Below are 9,664 nucleotides of genomic sequence, written 5' to 3'. Positions count from 1 at the left end.
TGTTATGTGAGTTCAATTAAAGTTTGAGATTGTGTTTATCCACTACATACATTTCGATTTTTTTTAAGTCAAGCGATAAAATTAGTAAGTTAGATGTAGGGACAAATGTGTAGGTTTCATGCATGACTTTGAATAGTATTAGTAAATGCATGATGTTTGCTTATAACCAAGTGGCATGAAGGGACAAATGTGTATGTTTCATGCATATTTCGACAAAAAAAAAAATATCAACGGTTAAAAATATTCATTAATCTACCAAAAGTTATCATGGACGTACCCATTTTTCTACCACATATATGAATATTGAGTCTAGAAGATTCTCATTTAATTGAAACATACCAAACTCATTAAACACTATAACCAAAAGCTCATTTAATTGAAAAGAAAAAGGAATCAATACGTAAAAATTGAACCAATCGATTGAACACATACCAATTATTAAGCTAATTAATGCTCTAGAAATTTAGAGATGTCAAATGATGAAGAAAAGGAAGAGGAAGAGGTTTTGATGACTACAAAGGAGTAGATGGGGTGCAGAATGACAACCATGGGAGATGGAAGGATTTTTTAAAGAGAGAGAAGGGGATTTGCTCCATGGAGATGATGGACTGGTTAGGGTTTTATTTTTTATGGGTGTAAAAAGAAGTTTGATTGAGTTGAGTTTTGAAAAGTAAGGGCTGTTTTGGAAATAACGTTGGGTGTAAAGAGATAATGATAGATAAATCAAATACAATATGGGTATAAAAAATAAGCTGGATGTTGAGATACAAAATATGAGTTCAAATAAAATTTTCGTTGTTTAAATACTTTTGTGAGGGCTGCATAGTCTGTGTATTTTGAGTAAAAACAGGAAAGAAAAGATAGATGGTGGAGCAAGAACAACGTTTTATTGGTTTCTAAAAAAATGTAATTGAAGATATTGTTTTCTTATTTTCTAGAAACGTATAGAAGGTTGATAAGGTCTTAGTACTACTATCTAACTTTTCCTTCTTGTTTTTAATCTTAAAACACAGACTTACACCGTTCTCAGACATATTTTTTAGTGTGATCGGAATACGGGATGATACACCACTTGTCACTATGCTAATGGTGTGATATGTGTATTAAAAAGTCAATAACTTAAAAAATAAAATTTTTCACCACTTGTATAAAAACACTTGATGTACCCCTCATGTTTCCGTAACAATGAAAAATTTCTCCTCACATTAAGAAGTTTAATAGATCATTACTTTAGTCTAAAGTAAGAAATCCAATTGCACTGTTCACCTGAACAGTGAATTTGGCCGGATTTAATTTTATTTACAAAATTGCCACCGCCTGTTCTTTTGATATATTTACGTCTATGCCACTGTAAATTTGGTTACATTTACGGTTTTTCCATCACCTTAAAAAACGGTTTTGAGCGTTTGGGCTGCATCTGGGCTTTTGGCTTTTGCTTCGGCTTCTGTAGGCCTGTTGTTGTTGGTGAAGAAGGACAGAAGGACTGACAGATTGGAGAGAGATGAGAGCTGCGAATGGACAGCGGCCCTACTTGCAGAGAGAGAGTAGGGGATGAAATGGACTTGGATTGTCTGCCCTCCCATTTCGGTGCTCTTCCCGTGCCCTCCTGTTTTGTGTGGTCACGGTTAATCCACGTCAATATTTTATATATATTTTTTATAAAAATTGTTTGTACCATACTTGATCAATCCCGAAACTACCGAGCACCGGCCAACGCTATACTGTCAAGGACCCAGAAGAGTTCCCCTCCGACCAGGAGGCCAATCACTACTCGACACGTGTCAAGATTAGAAGCCAATCAGAGCGCAGCACGTGTCGACATCAAGAACCAATCATAACATGACACATGTCAATGTGACAAAGCTACAAGTTTTTCTATAAATAGGGGTCATTCCCCCACAATATTGGCTAATGCCATTTGTGTTAAATCATTCACAAGAACTCACTAAATTGAGAGCTTGATCCTTTGTACTTGTGTAAGCCCTTCACTACTAATAAGAACTCCTCTACTCCGTGGACGTAGCCAATCTGGGTGAACCACGTACATCCTGTGTTTGCTTCTCTGTCTCTATTCATTTACGTACTTATCCTCACTAGTGACCGAAGCAACCAAGCGAAGGTCACAAAACCTGACACTTTCTGTTGTACCAAAGTCTTCGCTGATTTTGTGCATCAACATTTGGCGCCGTCTGTGGGAAACGACACTTATTCCTACTCTCTTCAGCTGTGTCAAGCTGGTTTCTATCATTCGTACACTTTCTTTTGATCAGGCATCCCTCTCCAGCATGGGAAGCGAAGGAAGCCACAGCACACAGAATGACACCCCCCTTGCACATAGTGCGAAACAACGAAAGAAGGAAGGAAAACGAGTTCTTCTTCAAGCTAAAGTCGATGAGTTGGAAGCTCAGAACAACAAGATAGCAATGAGGAATGAGGTCCTCCAGGAGCAATATGAGAAGCTCTTCGAGACACTCCACGAAGCTAGGCAAGCTCAGACACGCGAGCTTGTTGCCCCCGTGGAAGTCAACCATCAACTGGGTGCCCTCCAACATGGAGGGTCACATGCATTCGACATAGATATCCCTGATAGGGAACAAATTACCCCTCGATTTGATAATCAACATGAGGCTTCTCTTAACCCAGTTGCTTCGACCCGAACCATGAGAAGCGGAGGGAGACACCTCTTTGCTGAAGGGGCAGAAGGATCGAAAGCCGTCTTTCGCGATTGTCGGGATTTCCTGAAGCAACGTCGAGAGAATTCCATCCATATAAGCTCAAAGATCAATGACCCAAGGATTTCTGAGAGACTCGGTCCCCTGCCACGGCCCGAGCCGGCCACCAACTTGGGGAAGGTGCAACAAGTCCTAGAGAGACATGAGGGTACAGGGGACTCAGAGGTGTTCCGACAGACATACCCTGGAAGCCAGTACAGCGAGTCCAGGGAAAAATCACATGCCCTTGATCAAACCTTCCTAATTCTAAGAGGAGATGGAGATTTACGAAAGAAAGCTCCAGTGGCACATAACTCCGCTCAGGACCCCCTTGTCCTACAACTTCTTGAGGAAGTAAACAAGTTGAAGGCTGAACGTCAGGCTGAAATACCTGACTGGAACCAACCCAGGCCTGGCCCTCTTACAAGGAGGATCCTCAACACCCCCCTTCAAGCAAAGACAAAGCAGAGGCTTGGCTTGCAACTTTATACTGGAAAAGAGGACCCGATTGAGCACCTTAACCTCTTTGAGTCCACCATGGCATACCGGATGCACACCGACGAAGAGCGATGTCTTCTCTTCCCCTCCACCCTCTCTGGCGGATCTCTAAATTGGTATTGTCGTCTTACACCTGAGACGGTAGACTCATTTGAGGAATTGAGGAAACTATTTGTTTCCCAACACATTTTCCAAACCGATCGCTTGCACTCTGCAGATGACCTGTACACTATCCGCCAGAGGCCAGACGAGTCATTACGTATGTATGCTGGCCGCTTCAGCCATGAATACTCCCGGTGTGCCGAGGCAGACGACAAGACTGCCCTCAAAGCCTTCACGGCAGGCCTACGTGATTGTTTCTTTAAATACATGATCAATGCCAATACTTGGAAGACTTACTCTGAGGTGATGGCGCAGGCTTATAACCATGCCTCCGCCGAGGCAAAGACATATCAGGAGAAACCCCCTCACCCAACGCCATGGAGGAAGAACTAGCAATAGCTAAAGTTTGACGGTTGGGAAGATCATCCAATGTTTCTCTAGTACAGGACTCTAACAAAGACCCTGAAGACTCCGACATTGCAGACTCAGACTTAGAGCTAAAGCTAGAAGAGCCCTCATCACTAGAACTTCTAGGCTCTGACATCTACAATAAGAAGAAACAAATTCTATCACTACATGCATGATCAAAACATAAGGAAGTTCCTATATTACCCACATGAAGATGGTGCAAAGCGATGCCGGAACCCTTCTCAATCAGAAAGCAATCCGTCTTCCACAGTCACTACAAAACAAGCAAATGAAGACCGTGTCAAGCGCCAAAAAAAAAAAAAAAAAAAAAAACAGCTTCATTCAAAAAGCTTCACCCGAAAAGCTTCACCTCCAAAACTTCACCCAAAAAGCTTCATCCAAAAAGTTTCACCCAAAAAGCTTCACCTAAAAAAGCTTCACCCAAAAAAAAACTTCACCTCCAAAAAGCTTCACCCAAACAGCTTCACCTAAAAAAGCTTCACCCAGAAAGCTTCACCATCAAAGCTTCACCTAGAAAGCTTCAACACCAAAGCTTCACCTACAAAGCTTCAACACAAAACCTTGCTCCAAATAAACAAATTTTGTTCACAAAACCCAAGATGCCCTTGAACTTGTACAAAAACACAGGTCAACACAAACATTTGTTTTGTTCTACACCCACAACATCCCTGTCATAACCAAACAAGCAATTATGTATATGTTTCCAAACATATTATAATAGATCCAACAACAAGCCAAAGTCCCAAGTTTCATAATGGACAAAAGTACAAGCAATTCATCAATAATGAAGGTGCTACAAAACTTGGAATCTGCCCCAAAATAGAAATCCAACCCAAGAGACTTTTTCTCTCTCTCCCTCTTCCGCCTCCTTTCATCTATCAAATTTCTGCAACCTCTGCTCTTCTCCAATGGAGCTGAATTTTGGACACCCTATAGTTTTTGAGCATATGAACAACTTTCAAGAAGGAACCATTTCTGTTTGAGCGACGGAAATTAAAGTGTTGAAGCTCCAAACATGACAGTCGGATTCTTGCAGATTTCGAAGCTGCTATGATGTTTCGAAGATCTGGAAATATTTAACCATTAGTTCATTCTGAATTTTTGATATGTTATGAAAGAGACGATGAGGCACAACTTCAATGAAGAAAGCATGCTGATCTGAGCAAGAGAAAATGGAGTTTAGAAGCTCACAACAAGTCTGACGGGTTAACAGAAAATTGATGAACAGTTACTCATCATACCTGAATTTCTGGAGTTGTACTACTCCGATGGATCTCAAATTTGGAGATTTTGTAGTTCACAAGATAAGGAACAACTTTCATGAAGACGACTTTGCGATCTGAGCTATAGAGAATGGTGTTATCTTGCATCCACTCAGGCTGATTAGTGGAAACGAAAAGCAATTCCACCGAAGAAAAGATGAAAAAGAGAGAAAAGCTACTAATTGCACTTGATCTTGTCTAGTCAATAGCATGCAGCATCAAACACACAAAAGTTGGAAATATTTTTAGATAAGGCATATGCGAATGTGTGACATCGAAACAAGGATTCGTTACTTTGACAAATTAGTAACAAGCGAGACACCTCATTCGGCAACTCTCTTCGCCTGAAGACTTGGGGGACTCCCACCATATGCTACTGCACCTTAATACTCGGCAGTCTCACAACCACTCAGTGACTTGGATTTTTCAAGTCTCCAACCGAGAAGTTTTCCTCACTCGGGAAATTAAGGGAACACTACCTCAAACTACATGCTTCACTCACAAAGCTTCAACAATACAGGTTTCAACAAAAGCAAAAATTCAAAGAACTTTATGAAGAAGGCTTTGGTGTATTTAACACAATATATTGAAATGAAGCAAAGCTTATTTATTAATATTTTCGATAAGCCACAAATATGTACATATACATGAGTCAAAATAAACAAACAAAAGGGAGCCTTCACAAAGGTTGCTTAGGGGAAGTCTCAGCAGTCGGTAGAGCCCCAGAAAGAGAAAGCACCGGAGGGTGGTTATCCGGAGCCTCAGTACTTGACAAAACCCCAGAAGGAGGAGGCATTGGAGGTTCATCATTTGAAGCTTCATTACCAGGTACAGCCCCAGAGGACGAAGGCAATAAATGCCTTTGGAACAAACCCACAAACCGCTGATGATCAAGTAAAACCTTACCATCAGATTCCTTCATCTGGTCAAGCTTCCTCTTCATGTTTGTAGCATAGTCATGGGCGAGCCGGTGCAACTGCTTATTCTCATGCTTGAGCCCTCTAATCTCCTGTTTGAGACTCATCACTTCAGCAGCCAATGATTCAACTTGGCGGGTTCTAGCAAATAGGCGTTGGGCCATATTAGACACAGAACCTGCACACTGAACACTAAGAGCCAGAGAGTCCTTAACAGCCAACTCATCAGACCGTTTGGAAAGTAGTCTGTTATCTTTGGGAGTGAGAAGGTTCCTGGCCACCACTGCAGCGGTCATATCATTCTTCATCACAGAATCCCCAACGGTAAGAGGACCAGTAGGGGATATGAAGGATGGGCGCCATATGTTGTCTGGAGAAGGCGTGGCTGTCTCTTCTCCAAGGTTCAGGTCAAAACGACGGTCGGAGGGTCCAGACATTTTCAAATGTGTTGAAGAAGGAAGAGGTCAGACAAATCAAGATCTTAGAAGTGCAAGAAATGAGCTTCTACTGGTAGAGATTCAGGTGTGCTGTGGAACTTAATGCCAGCCTCTATAAAAATCTGCACTCGACGGAGCTTCAGAAATCGAAGAGGCGTTTGCTTTCTCAAAAGCTGGGCTGCTCAGAGACCACGAGGGCCGATCTCAGAAATCGAAGAGGCGTTTGCTTTCTCAAAAGCTGGGCTGCTCAGAGACCACGAGGGCCGATCTCAGAAATCGAAGAAGCACCTGCTTTTTCAGCCTCGTCAGCACCTGTCACATGCACAATCAGCTTTGCGAAAATTACGGGCAATCTGTCGAAGATTTCTGGTGAAGTAAAAAGCACGTGAATCTTACTGTTCAATCACCGCTCTCCATATGCACCATCAACTCCTCGGGTACCACATATAACTTTGTCAAAGATCTCTGACAAAGTTTAGGCACGAGAATTTCGAAGTTCCAGCTACCCTACTATTACCCATAAGGGTAAAGGAACAGCACCACTGCTTGACAACTGGAAAGTCCCTATGTGTGTCGACCTCCGTGTTTTGCGGCAAGACAGGTTGGCAAGAACGTCCAACCTTTACTCACATTCGAGAAAAGACTCCCAACATAATTACTTTCTCAAAAACCGGAGTAGCACCGCTTTCCGAATCTCGAGAGTCAGATCCTCGACGGGATTGCTTGTTCGAAAACCGAAGAGGCACAACTCTCAGAACTTCGAGAGCCAGATTTCCTTAGATAAAGCTTGTCTGTAATCTTCACACGTAACATCAGCTTTCCAGATACCACATACCACTTTTTCAAAGTGCTCTGACAAAATTAAAACACGTGAAGCTGGTAGCTCCCACTACATTGCTGTGACCAAGAAGGGTAAAGGAATATCATTACTACTTGTTATTGGGAAATCCCTATATACATTGACCTCCCTCCTCAACGGACAGGCAAACCTGCAAAAATGCTTAACCCTTTCTCGCATTCGAAAAGGCACCCTCAACATAACCTCTCGAAATACTCAGCTTTATTTCCCCCCGATAATACCTCAGCAAATAAGCCACACCAAGAACAAGAGTATCTCATATCATCAGGGTCGAAAGCAAGAGTATCCCATATCATGCTTTCTCCCTATCTTTGTCTTTGTCCTTGTCCACACCTGCAGGACAAGGAGAAAGAGAGCAGTCAGTCGGAACCTGAAATCAAACCTCCAATTTGGAACTGACTGCCTGGAGCCTTTGCCTGGTTGCTTACTTAGCATTGCTCTCGAGTACTCATCCTCAACTGCTATCAAGGTCACGAATTCCACCGGCAAATACCTCATGACAGTTGATCAGATATTGGCTCTTTACACTGAAGCTGCCAAGTGTGGATGAGTCACTATGAAGGAATGTTCTGAAGGACCATTTAAATGCAAAGGTTGCACACCACTTCTGCCATGCAAAAGATTGAAGCAGAAGGTTCAACGGTGAGCTGAAACAGATCACTACAGCACGACACCTTTCCATACCACATTCATTATTCCGTCAACAGCAAAAGTATCCCATATCATCAAGGTCGAACGTACTCTAGATTTGATGGACTTGTTTTGACCCTCAAATTTTTGAGTCGGCCTTATACTCTGAAGGGCACCAGAAAACCCTCCAGCACAGTTCAAGAATAAGCCTGTGGAAAGTTACTTCTTCAAAAGCAAAAGTATCTCATATCATCTCTTATCCATTTGCTTCTCCTTATCCTGGCAGTTGAATGAGAGACAAGGAGAAGGAGAACAATCAACCGGAAGCCGAAGTCAAACCTCTGATCCTGGGTTGCTTACTTGGAAGTTTGACTGCTTACCTTGTCTGTCACCTCTTTCGGCAGATCTCCTAGCTCGGCGACTTGGGGGACTCCTACTATAGGGTTTGTATCACACTTGACTAAGCCCGAAACTACAACTAAGCTTCAAGTGAAATTGATACATTACCTTGTGCGTCAACATCAGCTAAATACACCATTCCCGGATGGAGGAAAGGTACTTCCAGAGAAGGGCAGATAAAGATCAGACCACACTTCGGTACTTAGAAGTTTCGTGATTACTCAAGGGATTGGATCTTGCAAGTCCCCAACCGAGGAGTTTCCCTCACTCGGGAACTTAGGGGAGCACTGTTTGTACCATACTTGACCAATCCCGAAACTACCGAGCACCGGCCAACGCTATACTGTCAAGGACCCAGAAGAGTTCCCCTCCGACCAGGAGGCCAATCATTACTCGACACGTGTCAAGATTAGAAGCCAATCAGAGCGCAGCACGTGTCGACATCAAGAACCAATCATAACATGACACATGTCAATGTGACAAAGCTACAAGTTTTTCTATAAATAGGGGTCATTCCCCCACAATATTGGCTAATGCCATTTGTGTTAAATCATTCACAAGAACTCACTAAATTGAGAGCTTGATCCTTTGTACTTGTGTAAGCCCTTCACTACTAATAAGAACTCCTCTACTCCGTGGACGTAGCCAATCTGGGTGAACCACGTACATCCTGTGTTTGCTTCTCTGTCTCTATTCATTTACGTACTTATCCTCACTAGTGACCGAAACAACCAAGCGAAGGTCACAAAACCTGACACTTTCTGTTGTACCAAAGTCTTCGCTGATTTTGTGCATCAACAAAAATAATAAAACAAAAAGAAATAGTAATATAAAATGTTGACGTGGCTTAACCGTGACCACACAAACAGAGGGCACCGAAATGAGAGAGCAGACAATCCAAGTCCGGATGAAATTGCACTGTGCGAATGGACAGCGTTTTGGACTCTCTCTACCACTGCTCTTGATGCACACGTGTTGATAATCGTGGAAAAGGAAGAAGGGCCCATTCCATTTCCTTCTCAAACCCTCATTTCCTACTGAAGCCCGAATAGAGAGATATGGCGGGATTTCGATGGCTACGAGATTCAGGGATTTGCAGAGAGAGATGGGGGCAAGGGTGTCCGTTATGGGAGGATGACTAAATGTGCTACGGGAAGAGATTGCTTAGTAAGTTAGATGTAGGGACAAATGTGTAGGTTTCATGCATGACTTGGAATAATATTAGTAAATGCATGATGTTTGCTTATAACCAAGTGGCATGAAGGGACAAATGTGTATGTTTCATGCATATTTCGACAAAAAAAAATATATATATATCAACGGTTAAAAATATTCATTAATCTACCAAAGACGTACCCATTTTTCTACCACATATAGGAATATAGTCTAGAAGATTCTCATTTAATTGAAACATACCAAA

The sequence above is a fragment of the Malus domestica genome, chromosome 10 (assembly GCF_042453785.1).
Source record: "Malus domestica chromosome 10, GDT2T_hap1".
In the NCBI taxonomy this organism is placed as follows: Eukaryota; Viridiplantae; Streptophyta; class Magnoliopsida; order Rosales; family Rosaceae; genus Malus; species Malus domestica.
The sequence above is the reverse complement of the archived record's forward strand: the minus strand, read 5'-3'. Positions refer to the sequence as shown.